Source organism: Peromyscus californicus, unplaced genomic scaffold (assembly GCF_007827085.1).
Source record: "Peromyscus californicus insignis strain IS unplaced genomic scaffold, ASM782708v3 Scaffold_9__1_contigs__length_137607984, whole genome shotgun sequence".
Classification (NCBI taxonomy): domain Eukaryota; kingdom Metazoa; phylum Chordata; class Mammalia; order Rodentia; family Cricetidae; genus Peromyscus; species Peromyscus californicus.
In genome coordinates, this window is record NW_026294617.1 from 97,055,807 (window position 1) to 97,078,392 (window position 22,586).

Below are 22,586 nucleotides of genomic sequence, written 5' to 3' on the forward strand. Positions count from 1 at the left end.
TTTTCTTCTGAGAACCTTCAGCAGCTAACTAGCCCTCAAATAGTTTGCTAGTCCATGAGTGACTCAGAGTACTTTGTAACTCTAAAGTGCCCTAATTCTTTGGCATCAGAAAATGTAAGTTATCTTTAGAGGAGGGCACCCTCCTCCCAGATCTCAAAGTACAGACAAAGCAATTTTCTAATAAAAATAAGCATTTTGACAATAAAAATCTCATTAAATACAGAAGGAAATATGGTATCATGCAACATAAAACAGAAATATTGTAGCACAGAAATAGATCCCCAAAGACTTCAAACATTGGTACACAAAACAAATGTAGCTATTAAGTTTAAAGAAATAAATGAAAAGCTTAAAAAAAAATCTAGAAACAGCAAGGATTACTAGGCACATGTTGAAAAGAAACAGAATTTATAAAATTGAGAATTATAGCACTATAAATTATTGCTTCTGTATTGGTTACTTTGTGTTGCTGTGATAAAATACTATGACAGAGGTGACTTGTGGAAAGGGGGGAGGTTATTTCAGTGAACTATTACAGAGGGATAAGAGTCCATCATGGTAGGGAGGTGTGGCTGTAAGCATCAGCATGGTAGTGAGAACAGGTAGCTGAGGACTCTAATCTTCAAATGCAAGCACCAAGCAGAAAAAGGGAACTGAGGGTCCATGGAAGCTATGGAATCTCAAAGCTCTCCCTGAGTGACATACTTCTTCCAGCAATGCTGTTTCCTAAACTTCCAGGAACAGCACCAACAACTGGAGACCAGGTGTTCAAATACCCTATGGGGGGGGGGGGGGCGCATTTCTCATTCAAACCACCGTAGCTTCTTCTAGCTTACCATGAATAAACATTATCTCATTTACTTTTAAACCATGGAATTTTCTGATTTCCTATTCTTAAAGCCAAAGAATCATGGGAAGTAGAGTATAAGAGAGAATAAAATGGAGCACAAGTCATATTTGATGAGAGTGATAGCTAAGGTTTTCCAAATGTGATCAAGGATTTAATTAATAGATTTTTAGGAGTTGTATTAGTCAGCGTCCTCTAAAGGGACAGAACTGATAGACTGAATATTTGTATAATAGAGACTTATTAGAATCACTTACAGGCTGCGGTCTGCCTGTCCAACAATGCTTGTCTCCTGACAGAAAGACCAAGAATCTAGTAGTTACTCACTTCATGAAGCTTGATGTCTCGGCTGGTCTTCAGTCTGTGTTGGAATCCCAAAGAAGTAAGTTCTAATACCAGCAAAGGAATGCTTCATCAGGAGAGATGAACTTATCAGGGAGAGTGAAGGCAAGCAGGCAAAAAGCAAGAGCTTCCTTCTTCCATGTCCTTTTATGGAGGCTGCTACCAGAGGGTGGGGTCCTGATTGAGGGTGGATCTTCCCACCTCAAATGATCCAGTTAAGAAAATCCCTCACAGGCTTGCCCAATTATCAGTGTGGTAGCTGATTCCAGATGTAGTCCTTGATAACCAAGATTAGCCATCACAGAAGCCAAATAAAGTACAAGGTTTTCTTTATCTCTTTCTTTCCTTCTTTCTTTCTTTCTTTCTTTCTTTCTTTCTTTCTTTCTTTCTTTCTTTCTTTCTTTCTTTCTTTCTTTCTTTCTTTTAAAGAAGAAAAGTTTTAAAAATGGAGGATAAACCAACTCAGTCACTTAGCAAACACAGGGCCTACCGGGTAAGTCTGTATCTGAGGGCTATAACCGTCTCACAGAAGACAGACACACAAGCTCACAAAGTGTGTATTCTTAGGATTTGGTACCATGTATTTTTTTTTTCACCTCAACCGCAGCTTTAAACAAACTTTTCAGGAACACTCAAAGAACTAGCTGTCATCAAGAAAGGGCATGTGTTTGTGGAGTTGACCTACAAATAGCTACATCAGAGAGTAGCTAAGAGGTGCTGTGAGAGTCCTTTGTTTCTAAACCATACTTAAAGCCAGAGGGAGAGTCATACACATTGGTCATAATAGGAGGATCAACATTTGGTGTAGCCATGACTCAGGGAAATTGCCTGCATATTTCTCCTTTATAACTGTGGGATGTATATAGCAGATCAGTATTCAGAATGGGGATTGCACTGCCCTCAGATTTACTGTGTGGCTAGATGCTGTATCTGCTACACGAAAGTGAATTTCTATATTTCATTGACATTTTCAATAATAAGGATCGAAACAGAAAAGATTTTCTATTAACTGTCCCTGGTGGGAAAAGTTACATTAACGGAAAATTCCATTCTCTGAGGCACTCCTGTTAACTTAGGTTTTTACTTTAAATTGTATCTATCTGTCCATCATCAAAGAACTAGAAAAATGTGTTAGCTGTAAATAAATGACAGTGACTGAAACTAGCAGGGAAAATCTTTCCTCGGCCTCTGCATTAATTTCAACAAACTAATTTTATGGCAGAATTAAATCTATTTTGGTGATCTCATGGGATAATAAGAATATTAATTGTCTGGAACAATATATAACTCATCAAAAGGCATAGTTCATTCATTTATTTCCTACATAGAGATTTATTCATGATCATAGATTTATCGTTTGTTAACATTCATAATTTCTGGGAATGTAGAAGTAAATATTAAACTTATAAAGTTATGAGATGATAATTGATATTAATCTTCCTCCCTTGCCAAAACCAGCTATAAAACTGAACTAAGTATGTGAGAAAAATTTTAAATTTTGGAATGTGATCAGCATAATACCACAATGTAAGGACAAGAAAATAAGAAATGAGCCTTGCCATTTCCTGACTCTGCCATGCCTGGTCCTGGTGACCTTAGCAAAGAGCATGGTGTCCTCGCTAAGCTAGGGGAAGTGAGATCAACAGCTGGGTAGTAATGATGGGTGTCAAAGGAGGCAGAGCCTGGGGACTACACGGAGTCAGAGACCCACAAGTCCTTATGTGAGAACCATCAGGAATTTGTGGCTGGAGATGGGTTCTTATACATGTGTATGGTAGAGCCACTTCATTCACTAGATTTTGAGACAGAGGCACAAACAGAAGTTTCCAGCCTTTTGAAATGGCAACATGATATGGTTGGTCATGTACAAAAGTCAGCTTGGAAAACCACAAAATCGAGTTACAAACAAAACAAGCAAACAAGCCACATGTTCTAAGTAAATTTACAGTATAGTGTTAGGCCTTAGTCATAGCTGTCCTTGAATATGTAGACTGTGGTTTGGACATGCTTACTAGAGAAGAATTACCTCTGGGTAGGATGGTGTCCAAGAATGTAGAATTCTGGCCCTAAGTCCCTCTATCTCAATGATACCCTTGGGCAGTTGGGATGCAGAAAAGCTATATTTTGGAATAAGGTGATGATCTAAAATGCTGCTTAATCTATATCCTTCTCCCAAGATCTAAAATCATCTTTCAACAAGATCTTCAGATGAGAGGGTTTGGGGGTTCTGTCTTTGAAAAACCCACTGGGCTTTGTGTGGATTACAAAATCAAAGCCCAAACCCGAGATTTCCCTAGTACACAGTGCTCAGGCAGCGATAAAACTATTTACTAACAAGAAAGAATCAATAATTTTCAGAAGAATATAACAGAATTGAATCTCTATATACTGGCTGCAATTGAACCTTCAATAAGACATTATCAGATCTGTAAAGAAACAGAAAATTTTGATTCTCACACAAGAAACAAATATTTGATTCTCACACTGGTAGAAATGAGCCCTGATATGGGACCAGTTATTTCTCCATTCAGGAATATTTGTTTATTTATTTTTATTTGTCTGTGCACCATGCATGTGCAGTGTCTGTGGAGGGCAGAAGAAGGCATCAGACTGGAGATACAGACTATTGTGAGCTGCTTTATGGATGGCGGGAATTGAACCTGGATCCTCTGAAAGAGTAGCAGCCAGGGATCTTACCTACTGAGCCATCTCTCCAGGCCAACAGTTATTTCTCATAGGTGAGAAGGACATAAAGGTAGACAAGTGCAAGACCTTGTTCTCAAGGGCTTTATAATTTGGTAAGAGAAGCAGATATATGTTTGGTTTTTTAATACTGCCAAGAGTGGAATGATCAATGCTAAAACTGTGAGGTTGGTACAGTTTGGGCTCAAGTCTATAGGATGGATTTAAAATGTTCACAAAATATTTGACATGGATCTCAAAGGATCAGTAGAAATTTTCAAGGTGTGGGAAGAGGAAATCAAGGCAGTTCCTGTTGAGCAAATGTAAGACAAGATCACTCCCAGCTAGGCTCCCAAGCTAGAGGTGGTTAAGAACAGCCCTCTTGGGGCTAGAGAGATGGGTCAGAGGTAAAGAGCACTGAGTACCAGCTATTCTTCAGAGGACCTGGCTTCAATGCCTAGAATTCACATGATGGTTTGTAATTCCAGTTCCAGGAGATCTGATATTGTCTTCTGGCCTCCAGGCACTAGGCATACATATGATACACAGGCATAAGGCAACATACCTATGTAGTGGGTAGCTGTTCCAGCTTTGACCTTGAAGCACTGCCCCTAGTGAAGCAGCTGGTAACTGCTACACCTGCCTATTGACCTGCTCCTGGGGCATGGCCTTTTTGGACCCTTAAGACCTGAGAAGCGTAAGTGCTCACTCTCTTGGCTACCTTGTGATCCTGGATGCTGGATTGCAGACCAAGTCAGAGTTCTCCAGAGAACCATGTTGGACTACACCTCACCTCTCCTGGATCCTGTAACCAATCCCTGTGCTGGTTGTAAATTTACTCAAAATAAACCTCTTTGACTATCAGATAAACTATGTGGAATTGTCTCATTAATTGGCACTTAATCTGACATCAAATGTGGGGCAAGAGTTTCCACCTAAAATCTGAGAGAGCATAAGAAGAGCTTATAAATGTAGCTAAGAGCACTTTCCTAGTTCATGTCACTCATGGCTGGCCACAGTGCAGTGATGTGTCTCCTGGCCATGCAGGTTTGTGGCTTGTGGGCCTGACCTACAGCATGGGGGATTCCTGCCACCGCCGTACACCAAGTCTCCAAGTCAAGCAGCATGCTGTGTGACAGAACTAGCTTTTGCTAGTAATAAATAAATAAATAAATAAATAAATAAATAAATAAATAAATAAGGTTTCTGGGCTACATGCTACTGGATGGAGGCATGGACCCACTGCCTCCCAGAGTCAGCAGAGAGCATGGCTCCCAGAGCTGATGGTGGATTACCTCCACCATGTTGGGAAGCTGAGGTGGGCTGAGTCAGCAACCAAACCTGCCACTTCAGTCCTAGCCATGCTGCAGTTTAAAGCAATAGATTCACAATAAGACAGATTCAGATGGAATAAACCTCTAAACAGTTTACAATGCATATAAAAATGTATGTAGGTTTGGAAGAGAGAGAAAAGGGATTATATGCAGTTATATAAAAAATAGATAGTTTTAAAAAATAAAATCTTTAAAGAGACAGTAAAATTAATATAAAAATAAGCCCCGTAAAGATGGAAATTACATACGGAATCTGGATTATATTGTCTTTGGGATTTTTAACTGTAGAAAGACACTTGATTGTAAAGGTTGCTGAGTTAAACCAATATGTGTATTTTAAAGGTATCTTGACTTCAAAATTTATGTCTAAGGATATAGTGGTTTGGAAAAGCAGTTCTGCTTTAGTTTCCATAGAGGATGAGAGCCTGTGGATTGCTTCTAGGCTAATATGATTTGATCAAGGAAGACCCCCTGAGAGGTCACCAGATGTTCCAACATCCAGAACAGCTCCAAGGCAACTAGCTCAGACAATGCAGCCTCATAGACTACTCCAGTCAGGACTTGACCATAATTCTTAATTTTCTTAAGATCTCCATAAGATTGCCAGTGCCCCCAACCAGCAGGAAGTAATATGAAAAGCTATGCCCAAATTCCCAAAATATTGTTTATGAATGTTTATTTTTATTTAAAGCAGATTGATTATAAATGTAATCTCTTTCTGAAGAAGAAAAGGGATGATATTATAGATAGGATAGGATGAAAGGGTAGATTATTGAATCTACTTTTAAAGAGCAAAAACTTGTTTGAAATGTTTTACATTGCTATAGATTTTAATTTATTACAAATTTAAAGTTAATTTTGTTATACTGCATGTATATTTCTACTCTTGTTTCAGGTATTATGTTTGTACAGCTCATTTGAAATTGTAATGTGTAATTAAGAAATACAGATTAATAGTCATCTAGGATAATCAAACATAATCATGTTAGTTAAGTTCTTTAGGTATATAAAGGTATATTTCAATTAGGAAGGCAATCTTCAAACACTTCAAAGACTTATAGAATATGGCATGTAAAATATTTCACAAACTTAGACTTTATGGATAGTGAGACATGTCTGCTTCTGGCAGCACCAATTTACTTCAAAGAGGAAGATGGGCATTGAAGACACTCCATATGGAGTTTATCTTCTTCTTGACAAAAATAGCCATTTGGGCAAGAAACTGCTCTTGCCTGGACTGCTGATAATATGTTGTATAAACTGGACATACAGGGACCATAGGAAAATGACACTGAATTTGCCAAAACAAGGCGAAATGGTCCTTCAGGTTCCTGCTTCACAGAAGAAACTGCCAGACATTCTACAGGACACAAAGAGAAGTGACTGAGAGACTCTAGACCTATAGGCTGAGGATGGATGCCCCAATGTTGCAGAGGAACTTTGGGTGACTGTCCAGGTAGCCAGCTTTCTGTCATTCTAGATTTTTGGAAGTTGCTTATAATGCACTTCCTGTTCACTTAGGTAATATTGTATCCTTCTGGGGTCTTTGATGTAGTTGAAGGCTATGTAGTTATAATTATAATTTTCCTTGGTTATCATAAAAGATAAATTAGATATGAAACTTTAGCCTCATAGGATAGATAAAATATTTTCTTTAATTTTGCCAAATACAAATGGACTAGATATTGTACTTATAATTCATGCTTGATAACTGTTTTGTTATATGTAATTTTACTATGTTAAAGTGAAAACCTTCCTTTTGATTAGACAGAAAAGGGGAAGTGCTGTGGGATGTCTTTCTGTATGCTGTGAATATGTATTGCTCTGATTGGTTGATAAATAAAGCTGCATTGGCTTATGGCAAGGCAGCTTAGAGGTAGGTGGAAATCCAAGCAGAAAGACAGGAAGAGAAGGGAGAGGCAGAAAGAGATGCCAGCCTGCCACCCAAGGAACAGCATGCCAGCAGACTGGTAAGCCACAGAACACATGGCAAAACATAGATTAATAGAACTGGGTTAATTTAAGATATAAGAGCTAGCTAGTGAGAAGCCTGAGCCATTAGACCATACAGTTTGTAAATAATATAAGTCTCTGTGTGTCTGCTTGTTCAAGTGGCTGTGGGATGGGTGAGACACAGGAAAATTTCTGACTACATACCTATATGGATAAAACTTTTTTAAAAAGCGCCGGGCGGTGGTGGCGCACGCCTTTAATCCCAGCACTCGGGAGGCAGAGCCAGGCGGATCTCTGTGAGTTCGAGGCCAGCCTGGGCTACCAAGTGAGTCCTAGGAAAGGCGCAAAGCTACACAGAGAAACCCTGTCTCGAAAAACCAAAAAAAAAAAAAAAAAAAAAAAAAAACTTTTTAAAAAAGCAAGCACACCAAACTGGTCTCTTCATTAAAACAGGAACAATAGTTTTAATCTCTGTCTCCTTGGCGTTCTTGTAAGGATTAGTGGCGTGGTCCAGGAATAGCCTCTGACTAATGATAAGCACTCAGTAATGTTAGCTGTCGGCATTCTGGCAGAGTTATTTAGTGTATTTTGGAAGAAGCCATGTACTCCAGTGTGGCTACAATATACACAAGGCAGAAGATTTTTGGCCAATGAGTTAGCTCAGCAGGAAAAACATCTGCTACCAAGCCTGCTGATGTGAGTGTGATACCTGAGACCCACATGATGGAAGGAGACAACTGACTACTGAAGGTTGGCCTACCTTAAATAAATTAAAATGTAATAATAATTGCAAAAAAAGGAGTGTGGGGCCAAAGCTAAATGAAACAGAACTATGATTGTCTTAGAACTATGGCACTCAATCATCTCAGGGCAAACTAGATTTTATGGAGTGCACCCTGGAGAAACAAAACAAGCCAAAGGGGAGGGAGTCAAATGCATCATGAGAGTCCAGAGGCTAAGGATGGGCTGAGAGCAATTGTACTCCCCCAGCACACAAATGCCACTTCTCCATGTGAAAGGTTAACAGGCAAAATCAGGGTCACTATCGAAGCAGCTCAGAGTTCAAAGAGGCATGGGTGCAGGTAATGATTGCAGATGGGAGGTAAGGTCGACATAGAAGAAAATTGTCAATTAGTTTCAATAGGAACCAGATGAAACCTGCTCTTGAGCTATGTTAAGAAATACAGGCATTGTCAAAAAAGTAATGACCGATAAAAACTGAAGTGTAAGTGCTGCTTAAACTCCACTGGTAGAGAGAATAGCAATGTGTCCTCCATTCTAGAAAATTAGACAATCTCCTAAAATTGCACATTGATGCTACTTTTCTATTTTCACCTACTTTCTCTAATGCCAAAGCCAAAGAACCTTACTAACAGCAACAAATATCCAATTGCAAGTGTTTCTGTTCCCAAAATACATCCCCACCTTCCTCTATCCATCAAACCTTGATTGAAAGCCAGTGCACTGCATCATGTCCAGAAACATTTGAAATTTGTCAAACAGTAGAGAAAATGAATCTGTGAGATATGGGCTTCCCTTAAAAAATGACTTGTTCAAATGTAGACACCATCTGGAGGAGGACCAGACTCTCCACGCCCCCACTTGCTCGTTCATCAACTCTTCTCCTTCTGCTACAGTGGATTAAAAAAGTGTGTTAGTAAATGGAGAGAGTCTCAGCCTGCATCCTTAAGAAACTTCTGCTCTTTGGTTATGAAGCTACCTGTTTAAGGTACAAATGAATCAGGCTATGTACTCAAAATACGTGAGTGTTGCAGATAAAAACATATAAATCTATGAGATCTATTAACTATGGAATAATAACCATAAAAACAAGAGCCAACAGGGACATTTGGTGCTATTTATTTATTTATTTATTCATTTGTTTATTTATGTTGAAGGATGGGTTGCTTTTTGCTTTTAAGGGCCATATACCTGTCTGTCTGTCAATCCATTCATCTATTATCTATCTTTCTAACTGTCTATTACCTACCTTTTTGCAAATGTGAGAGGAATTTCTAGGCTATATATTTATCAGGCTAACATATACCTGCTAGGAACAGTTAAAGAGCAATGTTTAATACTCTGAGGGCAGGGAGTTCTTCAATGTGGCTACATAGGACAATTTATAGAATCAATGGCTTTTGCTCACTGGGAAAACAATTTCAGTTGGAATTCAGCTCAGAAGGTTTTCTCTATCCATCAAAAAGCCAAGACTAGTTATAAAGCTCTTTCCATTTCCACAATACTTGGAGAGTGACAGTGAGAAGTTCAACATAGCCAGAAAGAGATGTAGCCATAAAGCACAGCATAGAATTCAAAACCATGTCAGATTTACTCAGGGCTCATGTTCTTCTTCTGTGCTTCTCTCTGCAGGAAAAATTGTGGCCTTTGAACTAAGAATGAAAAGGGGTTGAGTGCAAGCCACTAGATAAATTTTGTAATCTCTCTACTTTTTGTCTTCTTCATCTTTAAGTGTATAGCTGTACTTTGCTGAGTGCATAGCAAGAATGAAGAATAGCCAATCATGAAGGTGTGAAGTTTCAAGTAAATATGCTTTCTTTTACATTTACTTAATGCTTTGTAAGTAGCAGTACCAAATAATTGCTCCTTTCTATATTAATTCTCTAGGAAATGAATTTATTACCTTATAAAATTTTTGATTGATCATATTACCCACAATATTACTAGGGTAAGAAAATGCATATTAATGATTTAGTAGTGCTTGCTTTATGTAGTGATAACTGGTACAAGTAGATTTCTACCAGGTTGACTTTTGTCAAGTATTTTACAGTAATCCAGGCAAAGAGGGGTTAAGATATGGTCTGTAAACTGCAAGCCTGCAAATCATATCTACTGATGTGTTTAAAGTGGTCTTCACAGTGCTTAAAACCTGGGATGTCTTTAGAGTGGATATGTGCTCTGAACCCATTATAGTCCCCATTTTCTCCATTCTTATATGTTTGTATTCTATATTCATATGCTGTCTTCTCATGAAACTTAATGGTAGGATTTGTTCATTTAGAGATTTTATTTAGGAAATAAACCTTAGTTAACATGTGCAATCTGGGAGGGAAATTTCATTTTCTTATTAAATTACAGATACTGACTACTACTGCAGTAGAGCAAAGCATGAAATGCTCTGTGTCTTAGTCGATGTTCTATTGCTATGAAGAGACACCATGACCATGCAACTCTTGTAAAGGAAAGCATTTGATTGGGGCTTGCTTACAGTTTCAGAGATTTAGCCCATTATCGTCATGGTGGGAAGCATGGCTGCGCACAGGCAGACATGATGCTGGAGAAGGAGCTGAAAGTTCTACATTTGGATGGATCTGCAGACAGCAAGAAGAGTGAGCCACTGGGTCTGGCTTGGACTTTTGAAACTCCAAAGCCCACCTCCAGTGATACACTTCCACCAACAAGGCCACACCTCTTAACCCTTTCCAACGTTGCTACCCCCTAAGCACTTAAATGTATGAAGCTATGGGGCCATTCTTATTCAAACCATTGCACTTTGTTGGACCATCTAAACAATTGCTCTTAACCTGTTAGTTCTTTGGTCAACAGTCATTGTCAGCTTTCAACTTTGATTCCTTCTATAACCCCATGTGGTTTTAGAAAAGAAAATGTGGCTTTGAAACATGCTGTGGGATAACCTTTAATTTCTTCTGATGAATTCTTGTACTTTTTATTAGCTTATATATTAAGCAAAAAAAAAAAGAAAGAAAGAAAAAGAAAGCAAGCAGGCTCTGCCTGTGGCTTGGGCTAGCTTTGGGCAACCAAAGAAGGATCACAGATTTTAGGCCAGCTTGGGCAACTTAGTGAGACCCTTTCAGAATAAAAAGCAAAAAGATAGCCAGAGAGCTCTTTCTTAGCATGTTCAAAGTCCTTAGTTCAATGTCTGGTGACCATGCATACACACAGACACACAAAGAATAACCTGGCATGTTTAAGAAGTTCCAAGATTTTAGGAGTTCTTTTGTGCGTTGGAAGGGTGCAGTGAAAGTTTGCTGATGGAATGAATTAATGATTGAATCACAGAGATGGACTGAACAATGTGAGGGAATGAGAAGTGAGATGGAGTTGGGCTTGGCTGGCACTCTTACAAAAAATTTGTTTTTATTGTTTTAGTGTCTCAAGCATGCAACTGCTGCTAGACCCAGCATTGTTTCTTTATTGTACTTATAGACACAGGCATAACTATAACCCATGAATATGAATAGCTAATAAAATATCTGGAGTCAGAGCAGTAGGATCTAGACTAGAATCCAATTTTCTTATTGTCTAGCCATTCAAGCATTAGACCTTTTTATCAACCCATTGTTAATGGGCTGCAAGTAATACAGAGAGTCTGAGGAAATTGAGAACAAAGCACAAGGGAGAGTAAAATAATTCCTGGCTCAGTGAGAAAACAAATATTTTAGAGTCAGGAACTTGAAAAACAGTAACAAACACAAAAGAGGCCCTGGCTCCGGAAGGACAGGGCCTCTGAAGTGGAGAAGATACAGTTTTCTAGTTTTAGGAAGGTCATACAGGGACTTATCTGTCCTGAGCATGTGGCTTTGCTATGGTTTGGATGTAAAGTGGGTCCAAAGGCTCATCATGTATTCAAGTCTTTGGTCTCAAGATGATGGGGTTATCCAGTTAGAGGTGACTAGATGCTGATGATGCTAATCATTGCCCATAGGTTAATTCACTGTTTAGTTCATAGCTGAAAGGACAGTTTGGGGGTGAGATGGGTAGAGGAAGTGCTTGCCGTAAATGCATGACAACCTGAGTTTAACCCATGTAAAAGTGGAAGGAGACAGCCGCTCTGGTTATCCCCGGCCTCTGTCTCTTCAGGGACATTGTAGATATGCATCTCCCCACACATACACACACTAATTATGATTACATATAAAGATGGGGCCTGTCTTTGTCTTTGGTTCACTCATCTCCTTCTCTTCCCCTCATCGTCACTGAATTGAGCTACTTTGCTCTATTGCATGCTCCTATATGATGCTCTGTCTCACCACATGTGAAACCGGAAACAAAGGGCCATTTTAAGGTAGACAGAAGCTCCCTAGACCATGAGTCAAAGCGGACCCTTCCTCCCTTGAGTTGCTTTCTTTCAGGGATGAAAAGCCACTTAATACTGGCTTCCTTTGAGAAATTCCCCAATAAACTGCTTTTGAAAGGGGTTTGTTTCATTTATAAAATTCTCTGTGACTATAAAAATATCAGCCAGCAAACCAGCCTTGAGTAAAATAAATTATGATATCTTAAGATTATTTGGAAAATAATTATATAACATTTCAAATCTCGAAAGGGCCCAGAGAATACACACATAACTGCATATGCACGTGCTATCCAGAATCAACATATGGGGATATTTTGTTACCACTGCTTCCGTTTTCTCATTAAAATAAACAAAAAATTACAGTTCTTTGTTTAAGATTTATTTTTAATCATGTGTATGTGTACATGAGTGCAGGTGCCTGGCCAATCAGAAGCATTGGATTTCCCTGGATCTGGAATTACAGACAGGTGTGAGCTGCCCAAAATGTACCAAACATGGGTCCTCTGAGAAAGCCATATGTGCTTTCTCAGCCCCTAAATTTCAATTCTAATTGAGGCTTAAGACCTACTGTGGTGTTATTTCACCCTGTCTGTCCTGAGGATATTGGATATTCATTTCTCTATTTCTGTTATGCGTATTAGAGAGTATTGTTTGTTGTGTCACACATTTTTTTCTGTAGTTGCTGTTTCCTGTAATAGAGATTTAAGAACCTGACACATGGTTCTAGGCCACACAATAGGCGGCCTAAGGAATGTCTCAGGATTTGTGCATATATCCTCTCCTACTCGCAGAAGGAATTATTTTTTTTGTCTATTACAAAAAAATATATATATATTGCCACAATTGCCCCAGCATGCCTCTTTGTGCACCTGGACACAGCTTCTTAGCCCTGCTTGACCGAAGTTTGTGCAGATTCATCTTCACTTGATGTAACTAAACTGTACTTAATGTGTTTTTACTCCACTAAGACATTCCTGCAACTTCACATTTTTTCCCCCAACATTTGATACTAACAGAATTTTGAACTTGTAATATTTCTGAAGTGACGGGGTATCTCATTGTGGTTTGGTTTCAGTTTCTCTGATCATTGATGGACTTTCATGATGTCATTCTATTAATTGGTCATCTGAATTTTCTTTTATGTGAAGTTGCCTTTTATCTTTTTCTATTTGCTTTTCTTTTATGTGGTTTTCTTACTGATTCAGGAGACTCTTAGAGTCTGGATTGTATGCCAGACAATATTTTAATGGTAGAGATGGAAAGGAAATAATTCACAAAAAGCCAAGTATGTCAAAAAGATCTTTACTTCCATTTGGTGATGAGATGTCATGAGGCTACTACCATTTGGAAGATGAGCTCCTTTTGTCCTTTCTTTTTCCTTTTTACATTTATTAATTGTTATTCCATGTGTATGAGTATTTGTCTGCATGTATGTATATGTATCACACTCATGCCTGGTTTTTCTGGAGGTAAGAGGAAGGCAACAGATCTTCCGGAAGTGGAATACAGACAGTTGTGAACCACCATGTAAGTGCTGGAAAACAAGCCCAGGTCCTTTGGAAGAACAGTTGGTGCTCTTAACTGCTGAGACACCCCTTCAGCCCTCTCTTGTCTTTTCATTTTCTAATGAACTGAAATGAACTCCTTTATTGGATGTAGAGAATAGATGGTTGAAATTTCAGATATTAATTTCCTTCAATTACATTAAAGTTTGTTTAGTCTAATATGGGCAAATCTTGCTCAATAGAGAGAAAGCTGAGCTAATAATAAATCAATGCTAGTTTAAAATACTATAAGTTAAGAAACGTCTTTACTGCTAAGCATCAAGGCTCAGTGAGACAGACCATTGTAGAATAAGGGCTGTTTCCCTTCGTGATTTCACGGCTGACTGGAGTTGTAGTGATAGCTTGCTACTGATGACCGACATCAGGAGAGAGTGAACATAGATTGATTAGGTCATAACCTCATCTTATCTCTACCAGTATTTGGGTTACTTGTCACGACTGACATGTTAGACTATGATTATATTCGTATCTTAAACTTTTATGGGGTCACAATGATCTTCCATAACGAAGCATGCAGTTATTACTGATTCAAAGTCATCATAGTCATAAAGATTGACAGTGGTGACAATCTGCATATGGGTAGGGCTTGACCCATTTTCAAGTGGCAATGAGTTAATGGAAGGTTGGACTTGAAGTTATTTGCAAGCAGGTATCAGTTTATGAAGTTAATTTCTGGTCACAGGTGATGACGTACAAAGTCTTACAAAGACTGAATTGAGATAATTTTGGTAGCTGTTTCTGGATTTAGTGAGAAAAACTGGTATTATTTTTCCAGAGGCACAAGAACACACAGTCAATTTGCTGAATCTAGCTTAAGTCTTAGACCAGTACAATAAAATAAATTCTTGTAGCTCACATATGAGTTAGTCAACCTTTCCAAGGCCAGGAACACCAAGACTCTAGTTAATATTAATTTGTCTTTTCTCGGATGTCCTTTCTATATACCTTTCTTGATGCTATATAATAACAGGAAGATCCTAGTAACATAACTTACCATTGAATCTAACTAATAGGAAAATCACCTAATTTATCTCATCATGGTCTATTTATTGAATAATTGCATTACTATTAGTGTACCCCAGTAGTATATGTTTAAAATAAAAGTACCTAAGTTATTTTGGATTTCTCAAATATTTATACTTCATAATATATTACTTTACTTGATCTCAAAGATGCTCATGGTTTTACAGTATCATGAATACCTTAGCTCCTTGAGGACCACAACTTAGCCCTTCGTGTCTTTCATCTCCTCTACAAGATCTCAGTAAATAGCAGCTGGATTAAATTGCTTCTGGGGCCCATAGAATCTCAGTTCTTGAAGGCTTCTTACACAACTGTAGGAAAAAAAGGCCAGAGTGTTCTTGGCATTGCCAAGAAGGAGATGAGAATGAAAATAGAAAGTATAGTGTTACTCTTGAAGATCGTGTTCTGGTCACTGCATTTCCAGAAAGTTATAACTGACCTGGAAAGGGGCCAGAGACAGGCAGGTTTTAGTTGATAAATGTGCTGGAATGGTTTCCCAACAAGCACCAATGAAAATGACTAGGACTGTGGCCTCACTTAAATACCTTTGACCTCTGAGGAACATCTCCAGTGAGGCATACAGAAGGAAGATGCTGACAAATGCAGCATGAACACTCTAAGAGGGCATCCTCCCTCAGACGGGATCATGGAGAGGATCCTTTGATGGAGCTGGCAAAGGAGCCTTGGCGTGGGTTGTTACATGCTGCTTTGTACACAGACCTAACTAACAATGATCCTGAGTGAATCAGGGCATCGATTCTGCTCTGAAACACTCAGGCATATAACAACAGCCAAGTTAGGACTGAACTAGATTACTTCCAGGTTACTTTACTTTCAAATCCTTGTTGGAGCAGCCAGAAGCCTTCATAAGTTTCCATTCAGACTGTACATTCTCATTTGCTTAGCCTTGCAAGCCAGGTCTGAGACATACTTAGATCTAGTTTCAGTATCTGTTTACTTCTTATTCATCCTGTTAGGAATTCTCTAGGCCAGTGATACTCATGCCAATGCTTGCTATTATTTTTGATACCAGGAAGTCAATCAAGACATTGCCCCAACCATGACTTTCATTGATTCATGGATGTCTTTGGTCACCTGCCTTTACCCTTACATGAAAATAAAGAAGCGAACACTGTCTCCTATGAAGAGGAACTCCATAAAATTATAATTCATCCACCAAGTTTCTAAAAGTTAGTAATTAAGTAAAGAAAGTTTGTAGTATTGAGGCAATCCCTACTCTGAGTTATTCTCTTTTGTACAAAACAGTGATTTATTTTTCTTTTTGGTTGTGCCTTGGGTTGAGAGACTCCACTTTATAAACAACTTTTAACTGCACTTTAAGGGTAGAGGAAGATTGTGTGCCAGGTTGAACCTCTAAACAACATTTGTCTGGTGCTGTGGGATGTCTTTCTGTATGCTCTGAATATGTGTTGCTCTCATTGGCTAGTAAATATAGCTACCTTAGCCTATGGCAGGGCAGGATGGAGCCAGGTGGGAAAATTCAAGAGAGATAGTGAGAGGAGAAAGGAGAGTGGGAGAAGATGCTAGCCCACCATCCAAGGAACAATATGTAATGGGACATAGGTAAAGTCATGGAACATGTGGTGATACATAGATTAATAGCTATGTGTTGAGTTAAATTATAAGAGCGAGGTAGTAAGAAGCCTGAGCCATAGGCCATATAGTTTACAATTAATATTAGGCCTCTAAGCTATTATTTTATAAGTGGCTGTGGTACTGTGGGGCTGGGTGGAACTGGAGAAACTTATGGCTACATTTTGGTGCCCAACATGGGGCTCAAACCCACAACCCTGAGATTAAGAGTTTCATGCTCTACTGATTGAGCAGGATCCCCATGAGATTAACAGTGTCTTCAACTAGCAGGAAGTAGTATGAGAAGCTATGCCTAAATTTCCAAAATACTGTTTATAAATGTTTATTTTTATTTAAAGGGGGTTTATTATAAATGCAATCTCTGAAGAAGAAAAGGGGATATACATATGATAGAATAAAAGGTTAGATTATTGGATCTACTTTTAAAGAGCAACAACTTGTTCGAAATGTTTTACATTGCTATGGATTTTAGTTTATTGATACAAATTTAAAGTTAATTTTGTTATACTGTCTATATATTTCTACTCTTGTTTAAGGTTTTATGTTTATGCAACTCACCTGAAATTGTAATGTATAATTAAAAATACAGAATAATTAGTCATCTATGATAATCAAACTTATAGTCATGTTAGCTAACTTTTCTAGGTACACATAAATACATTTCAATTAGGTAGGTAATCTTCAAACACTTCAAAGACCTATAGAATATGGCATTTAACTTAAGAACTTAGACTTACACGGACAAGGAGACATGTCTGCTCCTGGCAGCACCAGTTACTTCAAAGATGATGAAGGACATCAAAGAAACCCATTCATGAAGTTTGCTTTCTTTTTTGCAAAAGTTAGCCATTTGGGGAAAAAAGTGTCCTTGCCTCAACTGCTTGACAGATGTTGTATAAACTGGACATATAGGAAAATGACAACTGAATTTTGTCAAAACAAGGCGAGATGGTCCTTTAGGTTCCTGCTTCACAGAGGAGACTTCCAGACATTCTGCAGGACACAGAGAGAAGCAACTTAGAGGCCCTCAGCCTATAGGTTGAAGATGGATGCCCTAAGGTTGCAGAGGAACTTTGGATGACTGTTTAGGCAGCCAGCTGTCTCTGTCATTTTCATAATTTTGGAAGTTCTTTACAATGCATTTCCTGTTTTCTCAGGTAATATTATATCCTTCTGAGGTCTTTGATGTAGTTGAAGGCTAGATAGTTATAATTTTCCTTAGCTTTTATAAAAGATAGATTAGGTATGAAAATTTTAACTCACAAATATAGGATAGATGATAAAATGTTTTCTTTAACTTTGCCAAGTACAAATAGACTATATTTGTAATTACTTTACTATAATGCAATTCTTGCTTGAAAACTGTTTTATTATATGTAATTTTACTATATTAAAATTAAAACCTTCTTTTTTGATGAGACAGGAAAGGGGAAGTGCTGTGGGATGTCTTTCTGTATACTGTGAATATGTGTGGCTCTGACTGGTTGATAAATATAGCTGTATGGCCAATGTTGAGGCAGAATAAGGTTAGGTGGTGTATTCCAATTGGAGAGAGAGGAGAAGAAAGAAAAGTGGGGAGACGCTGTGAGCCACTGCCAGGAGAAGCAAGATGTAAAAGCACTAGTAAGCCATGAAGCCACGTGAAAATGCATAGATTAATAGAAATAGACTGAGTTAAGTTGTAAGAGCTAGCTAGCGAGAAGCCTGAACCGTTAGGCCATACAGTTTGTAAGTAATATAAGCCTTTGTGTGTTTACTTGGGTCTGAGCAGCTGCAGGACCAGGCAGGACACAGGAAAACTTCCAAGTACAATCTGGTACCACATAGGCAGCATAGACTGATGATGAATTACTTGGTTCAGAGGGTAGAAATAGTGTCACCCTGTAAGTTTATTGGGATAAATTGAGACAGCTAGGGCACATGGGTATATTAAAATCATACTAGATGAAGAAAAAGATATAAATCCCTCATCTAGATCCCATAATGTGGCCGACACCTAACACTATGATGGTCTAGTCCCACCACTGACCTTTCACCTGATACCCAGTGTGTACACAAAAGACTGACAGACAGAGGACTCCTGGCTATCCCTGAGGCTTTGGTTCATTTTGATGTCCCAGCTCACCTGTCTGCACATGGATGAGCTATTTCTGTTTGACTTGGTTCTGCCTTTCATCTTGAGCTCAACTCTACCAATTCTGTCTCCATCCTGACTCTCTCATAGCCTCAAGCCTCAACAATAGCTTCTTCTCTGTGCCTGGTTTTTGGTTTGTTATCAATCCAAACTCTACTTACAGTTTGTGAGCTCACTTCTAAAACCTCGTAAACTCTGATATAGCCTAGTTAACTTCCATTCATTCAGTAAGTCACTTATACACAAAGAGATAGCTTTATTCATCATGCATTTTATGATATGGGAGTTAATATTCATAACCAAGATTAAAACAAAAGAACCCACATTAATCTTGGCCAGGTTAGCAAGGTAGGTAAGATTATCTGAGAGATTGCTGCCCTTAAAACTGCAATACCTTATGAGTTTATTGTTATTCAGTAAATCCTAACAATGTTAAAACAAACACAAACATGTTCATCTGTGGTTTTGATGGTACTCTCTCACCTAGATGTCTATTTCACAAAGTTATAGACCTAAGAAAGAAAGCCCCAAAGAGCTTAAATTTAGTTAAGATAGAAACAACTCATTATTTTGACAAAGCAAGCATATTAATCCTTGTAGTTAGTTGTTTTTTTTTTTTTTTTTTTACTCTTTTGGCTCTTTGGCTTATTTTGGGGGGCCCACCACCCAGCTCACAAATAAATCACACATGGAGGCTTATTCTTTCTTATAAATGCCTGGCGTTAGCTTGGCTTATTTCTAGCCAGCTTTTCTTAAATTATCCCAATCTACTTTTTGCCTCTGAACTTTTTCCTTTTCTAACTTCTGTATATCTATTTTACTTTCACTCTTACTCCATGGCTAGCTGTGTCACTGGCCTCTAGCGTCCTCCCCTCCTTGTTCTCTTACTCCTTTGATCTTTTCTCTCCTTTTCTCCTTCTGTTTATTCTCTCTGCCTGCCAGCTCCGCCTATCCTTTCTCCTGCCTTGTTATTGGCTGTTCAGCTCTTTATTAGACCAATCAGGTGTTTTAGACAGGCAAAGTAACATAGTTTCACAGAGTTAAACAAATGCAACATAAGCAATGCAACACACCTTTGCATCACTAGACAAATGTTCCACAGCATAAACAAATGTAACACATCTTAAAATAATATATTACAACAGATCCTCATTGTTTATAGCATTGGGAGATGATAATGAAAGACAAACTGGTTGGTTCATTGTGAGTCTTACACTATTGGACTGCATACGTGATTGTATTAAATATGGCTTTTTGCTGCTATTATCTCTATGTTTATTACAGTGTGGAAGTGGTATTTTTAAACCTTTTTCAGTTTTTTTTGTTTTGTTTTTTGTTTTTTTGTTTTTCGAGACAGGGTTTTCCTGTGTAGCTTTGCGCCTTTCCTGGAACTCACTCGGTAGCCCAGGCTGGCTTTGAACTCACAGAGATCCGCCTGGCTCTGCCTCCTGAGTGCTGGGATTAAAGGCGTGCACCACCACTGCCCGGCTCCTTTTTCAGTTTTAATCAACTTACTCCAAAAGAAGGGAGGTTAGTGCTACGCCTCCCTGGCTCCATCATAATAACAATAATGCTGATTAAGATAATGCATATTCATTGGTAAGTATTATGAGCTAAGTGCACAATATAGATTTTCTCATTAACTTCAAAACAATCCTGTTTTCAATACTGTTGTGTGGTAGTTTGAATGAGAGATACTCTTCATAGGATCACATATTTGAACACCTGGTTCCCAGTTAGTGGCACTCTTTAGGGGTATTGTGGAACCCTTATGAGGTACAGCCTAGCTGGAGGAAATACATCACTGAGGACTGGCTTTGAAGGTTTATAGCATCCCCCCACTTTCTGTGTTTCTTTCTCTCTTTGCTTCATGTATACATCATTGGCCAGCTTCCTGCTGCCTACATACCATGACTTCCCCACTTTTATGGACTCTATCTCCCTGGAATATAAGCCAGAATAAAGTCTTTTTTCCTTTAGTTGCTTTTGGTGATGGTATTTTATCACAGCCACAGAACTAACACCTGTTGCTGTGTTTTGCAGATGAAGACACAGACACATAGTGACTAATTTGCTTGTCCATGTTTCCATGCAGAACATAGCCATAAACTCTGCCCATGTGATTATGACCCTAACATATTTGCTACATCATGTTACTGTTGTTGGGGGCTGTAGGCAATGTTTCTTGATTGTGTACCTGGCCCAGGGAAGACTGATGTTGCTGTATTCCCCAGGCCTTATTACAGTACATAAACCCATTTCCTGATGAGATTATGCCTACTGGAACCAGAAACTAAGCAAGTAAAGTTAATAAATCTACTTATGCCTAGGAATATTGGTGGCTGAATGTGAAGAAGGCCAAAGCAGATTTAAAGTGATTGAAATGACACAAGGTGAAGTAGATGAATTGCAAAAGCATGTATGAACAGTATTGCAGGAGAGAAGCGAATTCAGTATCAATTCAATTTCTGACCACGTGCAGAGGGAAAACAAGGGTAAGAGAGTAGAAGAGTCAAGGGTAATGAACAGCTTTATTACTTTTTTTTCATTGTGCTACTACATATGGGTTTCTGCTGCTATTTATTAACATGCAGAGAGGTTCAAGTTACCGTAGGATGCTGATCATAACGTTCTGGGAGGCTCATTGACACGATGTGGTAGAAAAATGTGATTTGAAGTCTGATGATCACTGCAGACCAGCTGCTCTTCAGTACTGTCAAATCCTGAGGATAATTTAGAAATTGAAAGTAAAGTCCTTTGAACAGGCAGGCTTGGTCCTTCTGGGTGAGTCAGTCATTTTTCATCTGTAGATGAGTTTCTTTGAGTGACTCAGGGGTTGGTGTATAGTTTCCAATCAAGCTACCTTGGCTGTTCAATATATATGTTATCCAGCTTTGAGTAATGTAGAGACTTGGATGTTTACACAAAAAACCCTCGGGTGTCACCGTTTTCCATTTAAACTTTGGCCTGGGTCAGAGACTAAGGACATCATTTACTATGTGTATTTGTGGACCAGATGTATAGCCTTCTCAATATCCTTTTCTCACTATAAGATGAGGATAGTTATGATTGCAGAGCCTCACAAATAGTACACTATCTGGAAAGGGTTTGGTAGAGCCCCAGCACATAGCAGCCTCTTCATGAACAACATTAAATATAATTATGTAAAGTGACAATATGGTGCCAAGAACACAGAGAAACTCAATGCATATTGGCTGAGTTGAATAAATGAAAGCTGAGTAGCTGTCCTCAAGCAGTAAAGCTGCTTTTTAGGTTTAGCTGTTGCTATTATTGTTAGCATGACTCTAATAAATAGCAACAAAAACTGTGTTACCGGGGAAGGTGTGCCAATGAAGCATGACCAAGCTTTTCAAGAGGTTCTAGAAGAATATGGCCACATTAGCAGTCCTTAAATCACGACTTGTAGGTAGGTTGCTAACTGAAGTGTCTGTAGAGCCTGCCTTGGTTGTAGATAAGTCATTTATCCTTCAGTTTAGGGAATGTACTGGTTAGTTTTTGTCAACTTGACACAAACTAGAGCACTTGGGAAGAAGGAATCTCAATTGCAGAATTGCCTCCACTAGGTTAACCTGGAACATTTTCTAGACTTGTAATTGATGGAGAAGAGTCCAGTCCACTGAAGACAATGTTGGGTTGTCCTAGATTAGATAAGATTTGAGCTAGGAGGCAAGCCAGTAAACAGTAGGTCAGGGCAGTGGTTCTCAACCTTCCTAATGCTGTAACCCTTTAATACAGTTCCTTGTATTATGGTGACCCCAACCATAAAATTACTTTTGTAACTACTTCATAACTGTATTTTTACTACTGTTATGAATAGTAATGTAAATATTTTTGGAGATAGAGGGTTGCTAAAGGGGTCTTGACCCACGGGTTGAGAGCTACTGCTCTAGGTCATCTGCTTCAGTTCCAGCCTCTAGGTTCCTGTATTGACCTTCCCTAGCTTCCCTCCATGGTGGATTATTATCTGTAAGCTGAAATAGACTCTTACCTTTCAAGTTGCTTTTGGTAAGTG